The sequence below is a fragment of the Oncorhynchus masou genome, chromosome 32, assembly GCF_036934945.1.
Source record: "Oncorhynchus masou masou isolate Uvic2021 chromosome 32, UVic_Omas_1.1, whole genome shotgun sequence".
Lineage (NCBI taxonomy): Eukaryota > Metazoa > Chordata > Actinopteri > Salmoniformes > Salmonidae > Oncorhynchus > Oncorhynchus masou.
Window position 1 is genome coordinate 38,584,496 of NC_088243.1, and position 21,494 is coordinate 38,605,989.

General features: G+C 41.2%; 1 protein-coding gene across 1 annotated transcript in view; it reads right to left on the reverse strand.

The window, feature by feature from the left end:
• The window catches only part of LOC135526045 (zinc finger protein 395-like), a 28,241-nt gene extending 24,342 nt beyond the window's left edge, over nt 1–3,899 (reverse strand). Inside the window, exon 1 of the mRNA XM_064954079.1 lies at nt 3,539–3,899. The gene's annotated coding sequence lies outside the window, so the exon portion shown is untranslated. The remainder of the gene's footprint in view (nt 1–3,538) is intronic.
• Nucleotides 3,900–21,494: the final 17,595 nt, after the last annotated feature.

Consider the following 21,494-nt stretch of genomic DNA (forward strand, 5'->3'; position numbering starts at 1 on the left):
AATAAGTCCCTAATAAGTCTCCAATCAGTTTCCAAACAGTCTCCAATAAGTTGAGGTGGGATTCTTCAATAATACTCTCGCAATAATTACTGAACATTCCCGTGCAAAGCGGAGGACTCATTCTACCACCAATCACGCTTCCTGTCTCACGTAGTCAATAAAATCACTATTTGGATGTCATCATGAAACTGATGTAAGTCTCAATACCAGAGAGCAAGACAGACACAGAGAGTCATCCTTTCTACAGAGTACAGAAGAAGAATTTACAGGTGGGAAAGATTTGGGGTGGGGAGTGTGGAGTGGAGTGCAGGGAGGGGAGAGAGGAGGGGAGTGTATGTGTGTGTGTGTGTGTGTGTGTGTAAGAAACACCAACGCCACCAGGGAAGCTGAAGACTGAGTAGTACAGATACTAATTACAAAGCAAATGTATTGGTCACATGCACCTAATACAACAGGTGTAGACTTTACAGTGAAATGCTTCCAACAATGCAGAGGTAAAAAGTAAGACAAATATTTTCAAAATAAAAAGGAAATACAAACACAATAAAAACATTAACGAGGCTATACAGTTGCAGTCAGAAGTTTGCATACACTTAGGTTGGACTCATTAAAAACGTGTTTTTCAACCACTCCAAATTATGTGGATATATTGAAGCAACATCTCAAGGCATCCGTCAGGAAGTTCAAGCTTGGTCGCAAATGAGTCTTCCAAATGGACAATGACCCCAAGCATACTTCCAAAGTTGTGGCAAAATGGCTTAAGGACAACAAAGTCAAGGTATTGGAGTGGCCATCACAAAGCCCTGACCTCAATCCTGTAGAATATTTGTGGGAAGAACTGAAAAAGCGTGTGCGAGCAAGGAGGCCTACAAACCTGACTCAGTTACACCAGCTCTGTCAGGAAGAATGGGTCAAAATTCACCCAACTTATTGTGGGAATCTCGTGGAAGGCTATCCAAAACATTTGACCCAAGTTAAACAATTTAAAAGCAATGCTACCAAATACTAATTGAGTGTATGTAAACTTCTGACCCACTGGGAATGTGATGAAAGAAATAAAAGTGTATAAAACTGCACATAGAAGGAGTACCAGTACTGAGTCAATGTGCAGGGGTACGAGGTAGCTGAGGTAATTGAGGTAATACAGTATGTACATGTGGGTAGGGGTCTGTTGCTGAGAATTTTCCTGCACTGCAGGAAATGCAAACTTGTAGTGTATTTTAGTTTTTAAAAGGCTTCTAAAGTTTGTAATTTCCACTTTGAAATTTCAGACTCGATTTGACCGAATGAAAAGTTGATCAACCTCTACAAAAATGTGCATTAATTATAATCCGCATAATAATTCACATTTCACATTGGCTCAAATTAAGATCCAAATCTGTATGAAAGAAAACATTTGAGAGACTAGGAGAATGAGAGTGAGAAGGAGACGTCTCTGAAGGTCTGGTTGGTAACTGCCATAAAAAAAAAAACTCAAATTACAGTCAGGTTTTTTCTCTCCATCCCCCTCCTTGATTCCAGTAATGGTTGACTCATTGTTGTAATAGTGAACTGATCTGATCGTAACAGCATTTCCTTTGATTGCACAACATTGGCCTTCTGTGTTACAGTAGCTCTCTACTGTACATGCCACAATCGCCAGTTACAGACGGCATACTTTATTTTTTTGACCTTTATCAAATCAAATCAAATTTTATTTAACTAGGCAAGTCAGTTAAAAACAAATTCTTATTTACAATGACAGCCTACTGTCAGGGGCAGAACAACAGATTTTTACCTTGTCAGCTTGGGGATTTGATCCAGCAAGTTTTGGATTATTGCCCCAATGCTCTAACCACTAGGCTACCTGCCACCCCATACTGTCAGGAATACTAGGGAAAAAACACATCCTAAAAGGTGTTTGTAATTCTGACCAGAATGTGATTATTATTATTTCACTATGCAAGTCAGTTAAGAACAAACTCTTATTTACAACGATGTTCTACACCAGCCAAACCCGGACCAATTGTGTGCCACCCTACGGGACTCCCAATCACGGCCAGTTGCAATGCAGCCTGGAATCAAACCAGGGTGTCTGTAGTGACACCTCTAGCACTGAGATGCAGTGCCTTAGACTGCTGCGCCACAAGGATACTTAGGGGGGCAAGGGGGGCGCAAATCCCCTTGAATGAGATGAGGCCCCTTTTATTTTGATTTATTTAACCTTTATTTAACTACCTATGCATGTGCATGCAAATGTAATGTAATCCTCTACTTAATTAAAATATTTGTTTCTAAATATTATTTTCAGGAAAGTAATATTGTTTTTATTTCAAATCAGTTTGCTCTGAAGAGTATGTCCTTGTAGGCGACTGTACTGTATTATATTCATATTTACCACCGTAACAGTTCAACACTGCATTTTAAAGAAATGGAATCGGCAAATTAGCATTATTTAGAGCCCCCCAAAGTTTGGCTTTTGTCCCCGCAGGAGGCCTTTCGCCTTTTGGTAGCCCCTCATTGTAAATGAGAATGTGTTCTTAACTGACTTGCCTAGTTAAATAAAGGTTAAATAAAATAAATAGCTTTATTATCACTGTCATCATCATCATCGTCATCATTCTCATCAGTGTATATCTCCACATCTTTACTATTACTTAATGCAATAACATGATAATAACAACGCAGCATAATAACATTGACCAGGGGGTGAATGGGAAGCTTTAATTCAAGGTGTCAATCAATGTCATCATCATTGCATTAAGAAGCGTTGTGCTTACAAAAACATCACTCTGAAGGAGTGTCCACCCCCTATCGGTAAAGAGTGGTATAACCACGCATGCCCGCACTAACTGCCCATTGTGCATTTCCCTTACCAAAACAACTTCTAGGTGAGCTTACTAACCATGGCGTTACATCAAATAAATACCATGAAAATACCACCATGTTATCCCTAATGCAGCAATATCCTCACTACAACACTTTTAATGTAAATATTTTATTCACTATAATGCATAATAATTATTTTATTAGTATACATGTTTTTTGCATGTTTACAGGTTCCACAATAATAGGATCATCTTGGAAGTTAAAAGGAATAAATTCATTAACAGGGTTATTGTAACAAAGGAGCACTGCGCACAAGAGAGTTTAGGATGCAAAACATGACTTTTACAGTAGCCCAGCCTACATTCTGATACTCTGTTATGTTTTGAAAGAAAACGTCCGTATAGCATTGCTTCATTGAAGAATGATTGATGGCCCACAAATAAAAACAGTGACTCTGTTTTGACTGCGTCCTCCTAATATTCTTTGCCACTCGACAGTTGATCAACATGGTCATATAAAAATGAGCCCCTATACATTTTGCAGCGATCAGATCAACACGTTTTTTTTTTGTTCATGTTTACAATGAAACATATACCCTTACAATCGAGTCCTTATGCAATACAGAAGAAATCTACTAGAACGTTGACAAGCATCGGTGAAAAATGCATCATAAACAGCACTTTTCTTTGAGAAAAACAACCCAAAGTTTCAATGGGTACAGTGCACTTACCTCCGCCAATTTTTTAACACACCCCCTTCCTTCAAGCTCGCTTTAACCGGCTGTAACTTGAAATGCTATTTTCTGTGCCTGGAAAAAGGGTTGTATGCTGGTTATATCCAAACCCGATATGGAGTCAGGGGCAGGATTGGAATGGAGCTTTTCTTCTGCTAAAACAGTCTCAAGTAAATACCATACAATGCCCTTGGACGCAAATAACCGTGTACTTTACATGTAGCCTCAATCGGATAGATAAATCAGCGGCGGTGAAGCAATTTTAGTGTGGAAATATAGCTGTAGGTGTCAAGTTTTGATATTAACACACGACATTCAATTCCGGGTTTTCTTAAACTCTATATTCAGCGGGGTTTTCAGGTCTTCTAGTAAACAAGCTAACCATGTGGTAAAGATGTCCGCGTTCATTGGTCAAACCCTGTTTTTCAAGACACACGTCCCACAAATCTCACTTGTTTACAGTGGCCTGTAGTTGGGCGTGCTTGAGTGGAGCGGAGCTCACAATGGACGTACAGTAACTAAACCAGGTTACATTGTTGCATCTCTGCCATGCTGCAGAAAGCAAATAACTACGTTTAACGTTGCTTCAGTGCTAGCTTGTCATAGGCTGCAATAGGGAAGCTGGGGATGTTTGACATGAATGAATGGAGAAAGACAAGCCTACTGATTATAAATATATGTCATTTTTATTCGGCCTACAGTGTTGTTATTGTCACATCATACCCCTCCACAACATGAACAATGTTGCTACTTGTATGTAGCGACGTCATCATAATCTCAGTATTGATCAGCGTTCGACAAGACATTGCAGCGTTTGACAAAACGAGTCGGGCGAGATTTGCTGTGACTGACACAGTAGGCTAAATGCAGCCCACACTGCCTCCGTTTACACTAATGATAAGGGGTTGTGAGTTTTCCTTTTCTTGAGGTGAAAACAACAAATACCTACTGTATGTGCTGTTTGGTATGCGGATTGCTTGTGTGGGCGGGGAGTCCCCAATATGGATTACATAACATAGGCTACAGCAGCAATATAGACGCAGGGATGACGTTTGTACAGCAATATAGATGCAGGGATGATGTTTGTATGTCTTTCATTTTTTTCACCTTCCCCAACTGAGCCGGAGAAAGATTTAACATCCCCATGCCGCCTCTGCATGGCAAGCGCATGCTCTACGTTCGGGTGAACATGTGGTCGGTCGGGCGAATATATATGCGCGCACTGCCGAACGCGTTCACTCACACACACACAGACTGAACAGCTGCATTGAGAGAGCATAGGCTAACGCACCGTGGTTGTGTGGGTGAGTCATTGGCGCTCTAGAGACTGGTGTTGCGAAACACTGGTCCAATGACCCAGATACAGCAGGAGTATTATACATGGGCCCCCTTCTCAGTTTTCATCCACCTGGCTACTAAATTACCCATCTCAATCATGCCAAAATAAGTGCTCCATTCCCTAAAAAAATGAATACAAGCATAGTCTATTCACTCCAGCAAATCATCTCTCTCTTTCTCTCTCTCACACACACACACACCTCTGCACGTTAACCATTACAAAATCGGGCATGCAGGCCTAGGTTAATCGCTCATGGACTGACAGGAAAACTACATTTTTAGTTCTGGGTTAACTGAGATTAGGCCAAGGTTGGTGGTGATGTTCGCCTGCTGTTTCTCTCATGTGTGTTTCCCATGACTATGAGAATCTGAGGTTCCCTATAGCCCACTCCCCACATTCCTACTATTGGTCCACTCCGTGGGTGTGTCGCAGTTACCCTATCGGTGCCATGTCTGATTCTCTTTCATATATATATATATATAATGGAAGAGAGTGCCAACAGATTTATAATGCTTATAATGCTGATGCACTCAAATGTTCCACATGGAGATGCAAGGATCGGACTTTACACTTTAAAGTATTCAAACTAAAAATAACTTGTAAAAATAATAGAAGACTGCTTGTTAATCTGCATGATATCAGTTTGCAAAGCAGATGTACAGTTGAAGTCGGTAGTCTACATACACTTAGGTTGGAGTCATTAAAACTCGTTTTTCAACCATTCCACAAATTTCTTGTTAACAAACTATAGTTTTGGCAAGTCGATTAGGACATCTACTGTGTGCATGACAAAAGTAATTTTTACAAAAATTGTTTACAGATTATTTCACTGTATCACAATTTCAGTGGGTCAGAAGTTCACATACACTGTGCCTTTAAAAACAGCTTGGAAAATTCCAGAAAATTATGTCATGGCCTTAGAAACTTCTGATAGGCTAATTGACATAATTTCAGTCAGTTAGAGGTGTACCTGTAATGGCTGTTTGAAGAAGAAGACCAAGGTGCAGCGTGGTAAGTGTTCATGATTTATTAATAGAACTGAACACTGAATAGCAAACGCAACCGAAACAGTTCTGTCTGGTTCAGACACAAAAACAGAAAACAACTACCCACAAAACACAGGTGGGAAAAGGCTACCTAAGTATGGTTCTCAATCAGAGACAACGATAGACAGCTGCCTCTGATTGAGAACCACACCCGGCCAAACACCCAGAAATAGAAAACATAGAATACCCAGCCCAACTCTGACCAAACCAAAATAGAGACATAAAAAGGATCTCTAAGGTCAGGACGTGTGTAACGGTTTTCTTTAGTTGAAGGAGAGGTGGACCAAAACGCAGTGTGGTGGTTATTCATGTTACTTTAATAAAGACTCTACACATGAACAGACTAACAAAACAATAAACGTGAAAACCTAAAACAGCCCTATCTGGTGCAAACACAAAGACAGGAACAATCACCCACAAAACCCAACACCAAACAGGCTACCTAAATATGGTTCCCAATCAGAGACAATGACTAACACCTGCCTCTGATTGAGAACCATATCAGGCCAGACATAGAAATAGACAAACAAGACATTCAACATAGAATGCCCACTCAGATCACACCCTGACCAAACAAAACATAGAAACATACAAAGCAAACTATGGTCAGGGTGTGACAGGACACCATGCGCAAGGCTGGTGCCATGTAAGCCGGCCCAAGGAGACGCACTGGAGACCAGATGCGTAGAGCCGGCTTCATGGCACTTGGCTCGATGCCCACTCTAGCCCGGCCCATACGCGGAGCTGGTATGTACCGCACCGGGCTATGCACCCGCACTGGGGACACCGTGCGCTTCACAGCATAACACTGTGCCTGCCCGGTCTCTCTAGCCCCCCGGTAACCACAGGAAGTTGATGCAGGTGTCCTACCTGGCTTCGCCATACTTCCTGTTTGCCCCCCCAATAAATTTTTGGGGCTGACTCTCGGGCTTCCATCCGCGCCGCCGTGCTTGTTTCTCCAACTCCATTCTCCTGTAACCCTCTTCGCACTGCTCCAGCGAATCCCAGGCGGGCTCCGGCACTCTCCCTGGGTCGACCGCCCACCTGTCTATTTCTTCCCAAGTCGTATACTCCAGACTTCGTAGCTCCTGCTGCCGCTGCTTGTCACCACGCCGCTTGGTCCTGTTGTGGTGGGTGATTCTGTAACGGTTTTCTTTAGGGTAAGGAGAGTTGGACCAAAATGCGGCGTGGTTATTTAGATACATCTTTAATGAAGATGAAACACGATCAATACAAAAACAATAAACGTAACATGAAAACCGAAACAGCCTAAACTGGTGCAAACTAACACAGGAACAGGAACAATCACCCACCAAAACCCAACAACAAACGTATCTATATCAACATAACCTGAAAGGCCGCTCATCAAGGAAGAAGCCACTGCTCCAAAACCGCCATAAAAAAGCCAGACTACAGTTTGCAGCTGCATATGGGGAGGAAGATTGTACTTTTTGGAGAAATGTCCTCTGGTCTGATGAAACAAATATAGAACTGTTTGGCCAGAATGACCATTGTTTTGTTTGGAGGAAAAAAGGGGGAGGCTTGCAAGCTGAAGAACACCATCCCAACCGTGAAGCACGGTGGTGGCAGCATCATTATGTGGGGGTGCTTTGCTGCAGGAGGGGCTGGTGCACTTCACAAAATAGATGGCATCATGAGGACTGAAAATTGTGTGGATATATTGAAGCAACATCTCAAGACATCAGTCAGGACCCCAAGCATACTCCCAAAGTTGTGGCAAAATGGCTTAAGGACAACAAAGTCAAGGTATTGGAGTGGCCATCACAAAGCCCTGACCTCAATCCTATAGAAAAGCTGTGGGCAGAACTGAAAAAGTGTGTGCGAGCAAGGAGGCCTATACAAACCTGACTCAGTTACACCAGCTCTGTCAGGAGGAATGGGTCAAAATTCACCCAACTTATTGTGGGAATCTTGTGGAAGGCTATCCAAAATGTTTGACCCAAGTTAAACAATTTAAAAGCAATGCTACCAAATACTAATTGAGTGTATGTAAACTTCTGACCCACTGGGAATGTGGTGAAAGAAATAAAAGCTGAAGTAAATCATTCTCTCTACTATTATTCTGACGTTTCACATTCTTAAAATAAAGTGGTGATCCTAACTGACCTAAAACAGGGAATTCTTACGAATATTAAATGTCAGGAATTGTGAAAAACTGAATGTAAATGTATTTGGCTTAAGGTGTATGTAAACTTCCAACTTCAACTGTATGCATATCCTCTTAATCCTTAACTTATATGTGCTGTACATGTCAATCTGTTAACCCACAAAACCTTTTTATACAGATTAGTGCATATGTCTCTAATACCATTCCTATTATGATAAGCAGGAGTCAAGGCCTTCTGGCCGTGAGAGCACACATGGGCATGCATGAAAAGCTCCGTGCCCACTGTTTGAGATCAGGAGAATGGATTAGTTAGTGATTATTTCAAAACTATAAAGCCGGGGACAAAACCTGACAAGTTGAGGTTGCGGTGTTACCTCACTAACACCCTGATACAGTAGTCTCAAGTAAGCACACTCCCAAAACTTGTTCATCCCTCGGCTGTTGGACAGTAAAGGGCCTCCTATGAGCCTCTTTAGTCCCCTTGTTGAAAAACAAACTAAAGGCTTATTTCATTGGGATGTAGCCTACAACCTACACGTTACAGACAAATAGGAGGACTTGGTAACACGTTGTGATGCAGTTCTAATACATTGTAACTAAGACCTGTCATGAGCCTATATGACCCCTTATAATGTCATATGAACCATATTATAATACCAACCTCATGATCTCAGAGTTTCACTTCGGATTTCACGTAATTGGATGAATGTACATTTTTGACCCATTCATTCCACGTGATTACAGGGTTAATTCCGCGAGGTCACAGGGTTAAAACAGAAACGACTCAAAAGGGTTACGTTTAAGCATTCATTCATAGTGGTTAAGGTTAGAGCTATGGTTTGGGTAAAGCATAAAACTAAATAATACATTTTGAAAAAAGTGCTATTTCCATTTAGTATCATGAAGTACTCTCATCAAGTGTGTGTTGGGTTTGGAGTGGACATCCCCCATTCTTGTGTCCTCTGTCCACCCCAGCCCTATCACGCCCCTTACTACTCTCCCCGAGGTGTAATGTGACCACAATGGACTAAATGTCTAGCAGTAGCGAGATGTAAAGTCCCTAGAACGCACACATAGGCGCATGCACAAGCCCCCACAACACACTCTCTCTCTCTTTCTCTCTCTCTCTCTCTCTCTCTCTCTCTCTCTCTCGCCCTCTCTCTCGCCCTCTCTCTCGCTCTCTCTCTCTCTCACACACGCACACACACACACACACACAAAGACACACATACACACCCATACACACTACACAGACACACACTGTTCGTTCACACACTGCTGACAAATCACAAGACAAATTCCACTTCTCACCATGTTATGCTCTTGCCTCTGATTGCAACAGATACTTCAGCCGCTCCCAGCGAATTTCAGAAATGTCAAGACAATGACCTCAATGCCAACAGGTGATAATGAGAGATGGATGTCCCCCTGCTCTGAGGAGAGGCAGAAGCGGGGGGAGGGGGGAAGATAAGCACACTAGGTGACATACAGTAGTGTCCCAAAACCAGCTTATCGTAAATTGAGACAATATTCTTTCCCCCACCCCCAAATACAATCTCTACTTTCCCCAAGTAACTGTTCTTCTCTATGAAGTAACGTTAGAAGTAGCCGTCAATAACTGTTCTATGGATGGGGTGGGTGTAGGTGTGGGTGAGTGTATGTGTGTGAGTGTATGTGTATGTGTGTGTGTGTCTGTGCACATGAATAGGAGTGTGAGGGAGGTTGAATGTGAATATGTGCAACATAGCTTCAGCGTGTAAATCAGCTAGAAAGATGTGTCGGCATCGAGTAATTGTCTCTGGCCCCCTCCCAGTTAGAGGGAGTGATGAGCTCTACAGCAGAGTCTCACAACTCAATCGCTGGTTGAAAACTGTTTTCTGCCCCTCCCAAAAGATAGAATTTGTAGATAATTGGCTCTCTGTCTGGGACTCACCCACAAACAGGACTAAGCCTGGCCTGCTGAGGAGTGACGGAGTCCATCCAAGCTGGAGGGGTGCTCTCATCTTATCTACCAACATAGACAGGGCTCTAACTCCTCTAGCTCCACAATGAAATAGGTTGCAGGCCAGGCAGCAGGCTGTTAGGCAGCCTGCCAGCATAGTGGAGTCTGCCACTAGCACAGTCAGTGTAGTCAGCTCAGCTATTCCCATTGAGACCGTGTCTGTGCCTCGACCTGGGTTGGGCAAAACTAAACATGGCAGTGTTTGCCTTAGCAATCAGACTAGGATAAAGATCTACTCCATTCCTGTCATTATTGAAAGAGATCGTGATACCTCACATCTGGGAGGTATCAGAAGAGGACTGGCCACCCCACATTGCCTGGTTCCTCTCTAGGTTTCTTCCTAAGTTTTGGCCTTTCTAGGGAGTTTTTCCTAGCCACCGTGCTTCTACACCTGCATTGCTTGCTGTTTGGGGTTTTAGGCTGGATTTCTGTACAGCACTTTGAGATATCAGCTGATGTACGAAGGGCAATATAAATAAATTTGATTTGATATGGTTTGGGAGGGCGGGCGGGCGGGCGGGAGAGAATGGATGTGTGGTTGCATTGGCTGTACGTTGCATGTGAAGGAAGGAGAATGGACGAGTAAGTCGATGTATGGATGGGTATAAATGTGCCTGAGAAGAAGGGAGGGTGGGAAAAGACGGGAGGTTGGGACAAGCTTGGCTTGGGTGGGTAAGGATGGGAGGGTCGCCAAAGCTTGGCTTGGGTGGGTAAGGATGGGAGGGTCGCCAAAGCTTGGCTTGGGTGGGTAAGGATGGGAGGGTCGCCAAAGCTTGGCTTGGGTGGGTAAGGATGGGAGGGTCGCCAAAGCTTGGCTTGGGTGGGTAAGGATGGGAGGGTCGCCAAAGCTTGGCTTGGGTGGGTAAGGATGGGAGGGTCGCCAAAGCTTGGCTTGGGTGGGTAAGGATGGGAGGGTCGCCAAAGCTTGGCTTGGGTGGGTAAGGGTGGGCAAGGAATGGAGGTTGTGACAAGCTTGGCTTGGGTGGACAAGGATGGGAGGGTCGCCAAAGCTTGGCTTAGGTGGGTAAAGGGGGGAGGGAAACTTGGAGGGGTGGTGGAGAGGGACACGCTTGGCTTGGACAAGATGAAAAGAAGGATTTACGGACACTACAATGTAATAAAAAAAACATTTGTGACTTGCAAACCTACCGTCAAATGAATATCGGAGAGAAAGTCAGGTCATTATACTTCCTTGTTTGCCATTATAGTTAAGATCCAATGGTGGCTATTGGCTATTTCCTGGAAGTATGTCTGATGCTCCCACTCATCTCACTTCGGTCTCTCGGTGGATCCACTCTCCCCAAGCAGAGCCCCACCAACCACTATACTTTGACCACATTATTTAAGTGGCAGTCATTCTCCAATGTATTTACAATGACATAATCCACAGATTTGTGGTACATTAGGGGATGAGTAGGAGCTTAAATGCCCTAAAAAGGCATAGCACCTCAAAGTACAAAGAAGTACTTACTTTAATTTTTTGTGTGTTTTCTGTTAAATGTTTGCTCAGCCTACATGTTCACACGTTATATATATGTAATGTGTACAATAACAATATATTCATATTAGGACGTTTCCATATACATGGGATGTCCAACGCCCTCGTAGGCTTCACGATGGCAACAAAACAACCATATGTGTTACGTCCGTCGTCATAATGAGACCAAAGCGCAGCGTGGAAAGTGTACATCTTACTTTATTTTAGAGGAACACCAAAAAACATCAAAAGATCAACGAACATAAAGTTCTGCAGGGCTATACAGCAACTGTGCAAAAACAAGATCCTCAGGTGGAAAACAGGCTGCCTAAGTATGATTCCCAATCAGAGACAACGATAGACAGCTGCCTCTGATTGGGAACCATACCCGGCCAACAAAGAAATAGAAAACTAGAATGCCCACCCAAATCACACCCTGACCTAACCAAATAGAGAAATAAACAGGCTCTCTAAGGTCAGGGCGTGACAATAAGGTTCTTGAACATTTAAAGAGATTGTCAGCAGATGTGGTTTTCCCTGCAAGAGCTTCCCTTTACAAAAGGAGAAATTGAATATTCACAAAGGAGATGGGTTGGAGAGGCCTATGCTGCCATCTACTGTAGTAACAGCAGAGATGTAGGCATCCTGATAAATAAGAATACACCTTTTTCCCATATATCCCAGCACACGGACCAAGAAGAATATTTTCTCATTTTGAATTGTACCTTACATGGGGACAAATACACATTGATTTTATTGTATAGTGCCTTCAGAAAGTATTCATACCCGTTATTTCACTTTTTGTTGTGTTACAGCCTGAATTCAACATTTATTCAATTGTTTTTCCCCCATAACGACGAAGTGAAAACGTTTTTAGACATTTTTGTAAAAGTATTGAAAATTAAATACAGAAATATCTCATTTGCATACATTTTCACACCTCTGAGTTAATACATGTTAAAATCACCATTGACTTTCTGGGCAAGTCACTCAGAGCTTTGCACACCTGGATTGTACAATATTTCAACATTCTTCAAGCTCTGTCAAGTCTTGCCATACATTTTTTAAAGACAATTTAAGTCAAAACTGTAACTAGGCCACTCAGGAACATTCAATTTCATCTTGGTAAACAACTAGTGTAGATTTGGCCTTGTGTTTTAGGTTATTGTCCTGCTAAAAGGTGAATTTGTCTCTCAGTGTCTGTTTGAAAGCAGACTGAAGCAGGTTTTCCTCTAGGATTGTGCTTGTGCTTAGCTCTATTCCGTTTCTCCCTAGTACTTGCCGATGACAAGCATACCCATAGCATGATGCAGCCACCACCATGCTTGAAAATATGAAGAGTGTGTTGTGTTGGATTTGCCCTTTGTATTCAGGACATAATGTTAATTTCTTTGCCATTTGTTCTGCAGTTTTATTGCAAACAGGATGCATGTTTTGGAATATTGGTATTATGTACAGGCTTCCTTCCTTCCACTCTGTCAGTTAGGTTAGTATTGTGAAATAGCTACAAAGTTGCTGATCTATCCTCAGTTTTCTCCTGTCACAGGCATTAAACTCTGTAACTATTTTAAAGTCACCATTGGCCTCATGGTGAAATCCCTGAGAGGTTTCCTTCCTTTCCGGGAACTGAGTTAGGAAGGACACCTGTATCTTTGTAGTGACTGGGTGTATTGATAAACCATCCGAAGTGTAATTACTAACTTTACCATGCTTAAAGGGATATTCAATGTCTACGTTTTTTTATTTTTTACCCATCTACCAATAGGTGCCTTTTGTGAGGCATTGGAAAACCTCCCTGGTCTTTGTGGTTGAATCTGTGTTTGAAATTCACTGCTCGACTGAGGGACCTTACAAATAATTGTATGTGTGGAGTACAAATCTAAAGTAGTCATTCAACTTATTATGTGACTTGTTAAGCACAGTTTTACTTCTGAACTTATTTAGGCTTGCCATAACAAAGGGGTTGAATACTTATTGACTCAAGACATTTAAGCTTTCATTTTGAATTAATTTGTAAACATTTCTAAAAGCATAATTGCACTTTGACATTATGGGGTATTTATTGTATGTAGGTCAGTGACACAAAATCTAATTTTTTATACATTTTAAATTCCACAAAATATGGAAAAAGTCAAGCGGTCTGAATACTTTCTGAAGGCACAGTATATCCCCCCAGGTGTCATGCATAGGTGTAATAGGTGGCAGGGAAGTCAGGCGCAGGAGAGTCAAGCTGAGTGTAAAATGGAGTCTTTTAATAAAGTTCCACGATTATGCTCCATAACAATAAATAAACAAACCAAACATGGGTACGAGGACCCAACGCGCACCTATGTAACAATCACACTATACTGACAACAAAACAATCTCTGACAAAGACATGAGGGGAAACAGAGGGTTAAATACACAACAGGTAATGAATGGGATTGAAAACAGGTGTGTGGGAAGACAAGACAAAACCAATGGAAAATGAAAAAAGGATCAATGATGGCTAGAAGACCGGTGACGTCGAACGCCGAGCACCGCCCGAACAAGGAGAGGCAACGACTTCGGCAGAAGTCGTGACACCAGGGGCAAACCTGGTGTTTTTATGTAGAATTCAAGCTATAGTACGTCAAACCCAGACATGAACTATTATTTTAGCCAAAAGTTAAATCTGAGTTAGAAATTACAATGAAAAGAAAAATAAATCAAAATATATATATATTTTTTTAGAAAATGCCCATAAAAAAATGTTTACAAGGTAAATTACATTTCTGAAAACCTTGCAGCCCTCACAAAATGAATACATGCCAAACCAGTTATAATTTTAAAACTTAAAGATACAAATGCTTTAATTAGAAACAACAACTCTATTTTTACTTTACCTACAATACAGTGCATTCAGAAAGTATTTAGACCCATTTAACTTTTTTCACGTTGTTATGTTACAGCCTTATTCTAAAATGTATTAAATATTTTCCCCCTCATCAATCTACACACAATACCCCATAAAAAACAGATATCTTCTTTACATAAGTACATAAGACAATACAAGTAAAAGTTGTGTCTAGTAAAAATGTTATGCCGAGTGCATCATCTTGCAAGTCTCCATGTGCTGGTGCCATAAATGTTTCTGTGAACACATACACACAGTCACTATTCTACCAATGGCAGATAGGATAGGTCATATCTGACACACAAACAGGTACAATGTTGAAGTTTGAACAGGTCCGATAAAACCTAGCCAATTACGGTCTTCAATTACGGTCTTCAATTACTGTCTTCCCATCAAACGACTGAGGCTGCCATCTGGCAAAAGCACCTCCAGTCCATCTGTAGAAATAGGCAGAGTTGAGGTAGAGTCCATCAGTGACACATACAATGGAAAGGGTGTTGCTGGATATTTGTGCTGTCACTGTGTGAAAAGGGTCCATCCATATCAGGGGAAATCTTCACGACACATTTACATACACTGAGGTTGGAGTCATTAAAACTTGTTTTTCCATCACTCCACAAATTTCTTGTTAACAAACTATACTTTTGGCAAGTCGGTTAGGACATCTACTTTGTGCATGACACAAGTAATTTTTCCAATAATTGTTTACAGACAGATTATATCACTTATAATTCACTGTATCACAATTCCAGTGGGTCAGGAGTTTACATACACTAAGTTGACTGTGCATTTTAATAGCTTGGAAAATTCCAGAAAAAAATATCATGGCTTTAGAAGCTTCTTGACATAATTTGAGTCAGTTGGAGGTGAACCTGTGGATGTATTTCAAGGCTTACCTTCAAACTCCATGCCTCTTCGCTTGACATCAATGGAAAATCAAAAGAAATCAGCCAAGACCACCAAATAAAAATTGTAGACCTCCACAAGTCTGGTTCATCCTTGGAAGCAATTTCCAAACACCTGAAGGTACCACGGTCATCTCTACAAACAATAGTACACAAGTATACACCATGGGACCACGCAGCCGTCATACCGATAAGGAAGGAGACGCGTTCTTTCCCCTAGAGATTAACGTACTTTGGTGCGAAAAGTGCAAATCAATCCCAGAACAACAGCAAAGGACCTTGTGAAGATGCTGGAGGAAACAGGTACAAAAGTATCTATATCCACAGTAAAACGGGTCCTATATCGATTTAACCTGAAAGGCCGCTCAGCAAGGAAGAAGCTACTGCTCCAAAACGGCCATAAAAAAGCCAGACTATGGTTTGCAACTGCACATGGAGACAAAGATCGTACTTTCTGGAGAAATGTCCTCTGGTCTGATGAAACGGGGAGGCAGGGTAGCCTAGTGCTTAGAGCGTTGGACTAGTAACTGAAAGGTTGCAAGTTCAAATCCCCGAGCTGACAAGGTACAAATTTGTTGTTCTGCCCCTGAACAGGCAGTTAACCCACTGTTCCTCAGCCATCATTGAAAATAAGAATTTGTTCTTAACTGACTTGCCAAGTTAAATAAAGGTAAAAATAGAACTGTTTGGCCATAATGACCATCATTTTGTTTGGAGGAAAAACGGGGATGTTTGCAAGCCGAAGAACACCATCCCAACCGGGAAGCACAGGGATGGCAGCATCATGTTGTGGGAGTGCTTTGCTGCATAAGGGACAGGTGGACTTCACAAAATAGATGGCATCATGAGGACGGAAAATTATGTGGAAATATTGAAGCAACATCTCAAGACATCAGTCAGGAAGTTAAAGCTTGGTCGCAAATGGGTCTTCCAAGTGGACAATGACCCCAAGCATACTTCCAAAGTTATGGCTTAAGGACAACAAAGTCAAGATATTGGAGTGGCCATCACAAAGCCCTGACCTCAATCCTATAGAAGATTTGTGGGCAGAACTGAAAAAGTGTGTGCGAGCAAGGAGGCCTTCAAACCTGTCTCCGTTACACCAGCTCTGTCAGGAGGAATGGGACAAAATTCACCCCACTTATTGTGGGAAGCTTGTGTAAGGCTACCCGAAACATTTTTCCCAAGTTAAAGAATTTAAAGGCAATGCTACCAAATACTAATTGAGTGTATGTACAATCACCCACGAAACACAATAGAAAACAGGCTACCTAAATATGGTTCTCAATCAGGGACAACGATTGACAGCTGCCTCTGATTGAGAACCATACCAGGCCAAACACAGAAATAGCAAATCATAGAAAAACTAACATAGACAACCCATCCAACTCACGCCCTGACCATACTAAAACAAAGACAGAACAAAAGAACTAAGGTCAGAAAGTGACATGAACGAAATAAAAGCTGAAATAAATCATTCTCTCTACTATTATTCTGATATTTCACATTCTTAAAATAAAGTGGTGATCCTAACTGATCTAAGACAGGGAATATTTACTAGGATTAAAATGTCAGGAATTGTGAAAAACTGAGTTTAAATGTATTTGGCTAAGGTGTATGTTAACTTCCGACTTCAGCTGTATTCTAGAGAATACAGACCATTTCCAATGCATATTTTGAGTTTTGTGGATATACACCCTTCTGTAAAAAAAAGCAGACACTGAATATCCCTTTGAGCATGGCGAAGTTATAAAGTTAGATTTTGGATGGTGTATCAATACACCCAGTCACAGCAAAGATACAGGCGTCCTTCTTAACTCAGTTGCCTGTGAGGAAGGAAACCACTCAGGGATTTCACCATGGGGCCAATAGTGACTTTAAAAAGTAACTACAACATTGTAGTTACTCCACAATACTAACCTAAATAACAGGGTGGAAAGAAGGAAGCCTGTACAGAATAAAAATATTCCAAAACATGCATCCTGTTTGCAACAAGACACTGAAGTAATACTGCAAAGAAAATTGCAATAAAAACATTTGTCCCCATTTATTCAGAGAAAAAAATGTTTTTTGTTTGGTGCAAATCCAACACAACATATCACTGAGTACCACTCTTTATATTGTCAAGCATGGTAGTGGCTGCATCATGTTATGGGTATGCTGTTGTCGGCAAGGACTAGTGAGTTTAAGATAAAAAGAAACAGAATACAGCTATAAGCACAGGAAAAATCCTAGAGGGAAACCTGGTTCAGTCTGGTTTTCAACAGACACTGGGAGTCAAGTTCATCTTTCAGCAGGACAATAACCTAAAACACAAGATCAAATATACACTGGAGTTGCTTACGAAGACGACATTGAATGTTCCTGAGTGGCCTAGATACAATTTTGACTTAAATCAGCTTGAAAATCTGTGGCAAGACTTTCTAAAAACATGTTGTAAACTTTGTCATTATGGGGTATTGTGTGTAGGTGAGTGAGAAAGACAATCTATTTAATAAATGTTTTATTCAGGCTGTAACACAACAAAATATGGAAAAAGTCAAGGGGTGTGAATACTTTCTGAAGGCACTGTATGTGTCCTAAAAAACAAAAATGTTTTTGGAGCTTTCTTATGTCTCCTAGATATTGGACAGACACTTCAAAACCTTAGTCACAATGATTTATTTTTTGACTGTCTTTTTTGCCGTTTATGAATGTGTTATTCAATGCATTTCTATGGGGTATAATAGTAAAGGCCTATTGTTTTATATATATTTTTAATACCTAAAGGGGACCTAAAATTCCCAAATTAAATAGCTAAATGATCCATGGTATGACCATCTTAAAACAATTCCATATGTTACAACCCCAATGAAAATACAGACACCAAGTGGTCATTGTGACAGCCAATGAATCCAAAATGCTGTATATATTTCGTATTGTTGACTATACTTCTCATGAACCCTTCAAAGTATACAAAAAATGACTCAAGGCATTAACTAAACCTGAACCCCTTTTTTCACTCATAATGCAAAGGCCTTTGCCATCTCTATGCTTGGGAATATACCCTTTGTGAGCTCAGCCCAACACACTATTCGATGCATGTAGCCTAGTGTTTGATCCAAAGTCAAGGCTACAGCTGCTCTGTCTGCCTACTGGTAAACAATTTCACTTTGCTACAGGGGGAGATATTAGCGGCTATGGTTACAGCTCTGTGAGTCCTGTTGGCAATCTGCGAGGCATCTGGAGTGGAGAGTTACCTACGGTATAAGGTTTCAAAACACCAGCACATTAATACTCACATATAACAAAAAAATATTTTAATGATTACTTTTAATCAGTGATTCAGAGATGTTTTCTTGGAATTTGGTTTCAGATTTTTCCTTTTGATCTACTTGCCCCATTAGAGACAAGAATGTTGTAGAAGAACATAAGGGTAGTAGAAATGTTGGTGTGTCCATACACACACATAGGGAGAGAGAGAGAGAGAGAGAGAGAGAGAGAGAGAGAGAGCAAGAGAGTGAGACAGAGAGAGAGAGAACGAGAGAAAGCGAGAGAGAGAGAGAGCGAGAGAGAGAGATAAATAGGGGAGGGAACTACAAGACGTGACCATAGGCCTAAATCTATTCTACCTATTCTATTTCAGTAATACACAAAGCGCAATGCAAGATCACCAAAAAATGTATAGCGACAACAATGTTTTTGCTCCAGCCCTGCTCTAACACACAGTATAGTCTAAATACTGCAACAACTGATAGCAAATCCTTGTTTTTGATAGATGAATCTGAGAGTGGGTACCAATTATTCACACTGATGCAATCAATCCACCAACACAACTGATTTTCCATTCTGATCATACAGTAGCAGCAGACAGTCACACTTGGCCTATATGTTTCTGCCATCTGCTGGTAAACGCGTAACATTTCAGTTGATTTAACTTATCCACAATAGAGTACCACCATATGAGTCATAATACCCATAAAGCCTAGCGGTCAAACATGGAAATGGTTCCAATAGTTTTTTCCCAATAGGGGAAACACTTCAACTAAGGGCTGTTTCCTGTAGGCTTACCCTGGTGTGGTGTTTTGATAACCGTGTAAATCCCTCTCAGACAAGGTGACGTTTATCAATATATTCGCCTGTATTTACCCCCCAGCTAGGTTTTATGGGTATTATGACACGTCCACTGTGGGGCTCTATATCACATCTCAGATTCATAGTTCATACTCATATCAAATCAAATAGCCTATTATTATATGTTATCATGAGAAATGTTATTATGAGAACAAACAAGATGGGTATGGACATAGTAGCAACATGTAGGTTTGAGCAAGTGTGATGTCATTAATGTTTGTTGGAATTCATGTGTCTTGAGTTGGTGTTTTTTTTTGTTGCCTTTATTTGTAATTTTTCTTTATGTTGAAGGTTGGGCATTACAGTTTTTTACCACCTCTAGGACCCATTTCTCAATACTTAGGTCACTCTTTCAAAACCCTTCACACAGTTCTCCTAATCAACTTTCAGCTTGGCACAGCAGTTAATTTCACATCCAAAATGCACGAAAACTACCAAAACACTTCATACAAGTCTCAAATCAACTAATTCTTCCATAACACTCGCAAAGGTTGTCACCCGACAAGCACACTTTGTCACTCAAAACAATCACCTAAAAAACACTAATAACAGGTAGCATTACATAATGTTTTCTTTTGTAAAATGTCTTTACAAATCAAGAATGACACCTGTCTACTGTTTAGAATTCACTGCAGTATATGTTACAGGAATGAATCAGACATGATGTAATATGCTTCAATATGTTTTATGTCATTTTATGGCATTGAGTGATTCCAAAATACAAGAATTTGTATATACACCATCTACCAATACAAATACAGTTGCAATGCAAGTCAACCCTGTCATCTGCATTTGGTCACAGGTTCTCAACCACATCACTTCTTATGTCATCTTGGGCAATACACGTAGGAAAGAATATTTGGACATGCCTGGTCCATCCCTGGCAATCTTCTGCAGATATGTCCAGTTATCCAGCATTCATTACGTCCAGGAGGGACATTTGATCACGTGGATGGTGATCATAAACCTTCCACCTCCATGAGGAAAATAATTCCTCTATGGGGTTGAGGAATAGAGAGTAAGGTGGGAGGAAAAGTGACACCATCCTGGGATGGGTTGCAAACCACTCTGTGTGTTACGGGATTCTTCCGTCGAAAGAGAGGAGGACCAAAATGCAGCGTGGTTATTTGTAAACACCTTTAATAAAGATGAAAAATACAAACAGTATACAAAAACAATAAACCCGAAACAGCCCTATCTGGTGCAAACACAGAGACAGGAACAATCACTCACCAAACACTCAAAGAATATGGCTGCCTAAATATGGTTCCCAATCAGAGACAACGATAAACACCTGCCTCTGATTGAGAACCACTCTAGGCAACCATAGACTTTCCTAGATAACTCTACTAAACACAACCCCATTAATCTACAAAAACCCAGAGACAAGACAAACACATAAATCACCCATGTCACACCCTGGCCTGACCAAAATAATAAAGAAAACACAAAATACTAAGGCCAGGGCGTGACACTGTGACTGCACGGGAGTGGTGAAATGTCACACTGTCCCATACAATTACAAACGTTGGCCGATTTCGCCTCACTGCAACCCTTTACTCACCTGGCACAACCCTTCCATAGAGGTCATCCAGGAATGAAATGAGAAGCTTGGTGTTGTATGGCCCAATTAGTGGTTTGTGTAACAGAAATCCATCAGAGAATATTGCTGCACACATTGTGATGTTGTCCCTTCTGGCCCAGGACATCCACTGTGGCTCTTTTTCCAATCACATTCCTTCCTCTCCGCCGTGTTTTGGCCAAGTTGAAACCAACCTCATCCACAAAGATGAATATGTGGGGTGCTTGCCTGGCTTCAATCTCCATGATTCTCTAAAATAAATCTACAAGGCAACATAAGAGTTAGGCTACTACGGTAGTTTACATTATACCTGAAAACATGCCATTGTCTGCCTCTGCCCTGTTTTGTTTTGTTCAAAACCAGTTCGGAATTTTATAGTCATCTTACCTGGACGTATTGGTTCCTGAGTTGCTTGACTCGTTCAGAGTTCCTCTCAAAGGGGACAGTGTACAACTGCTTCATCCTGACTTGATGTTGTTTCAGGAC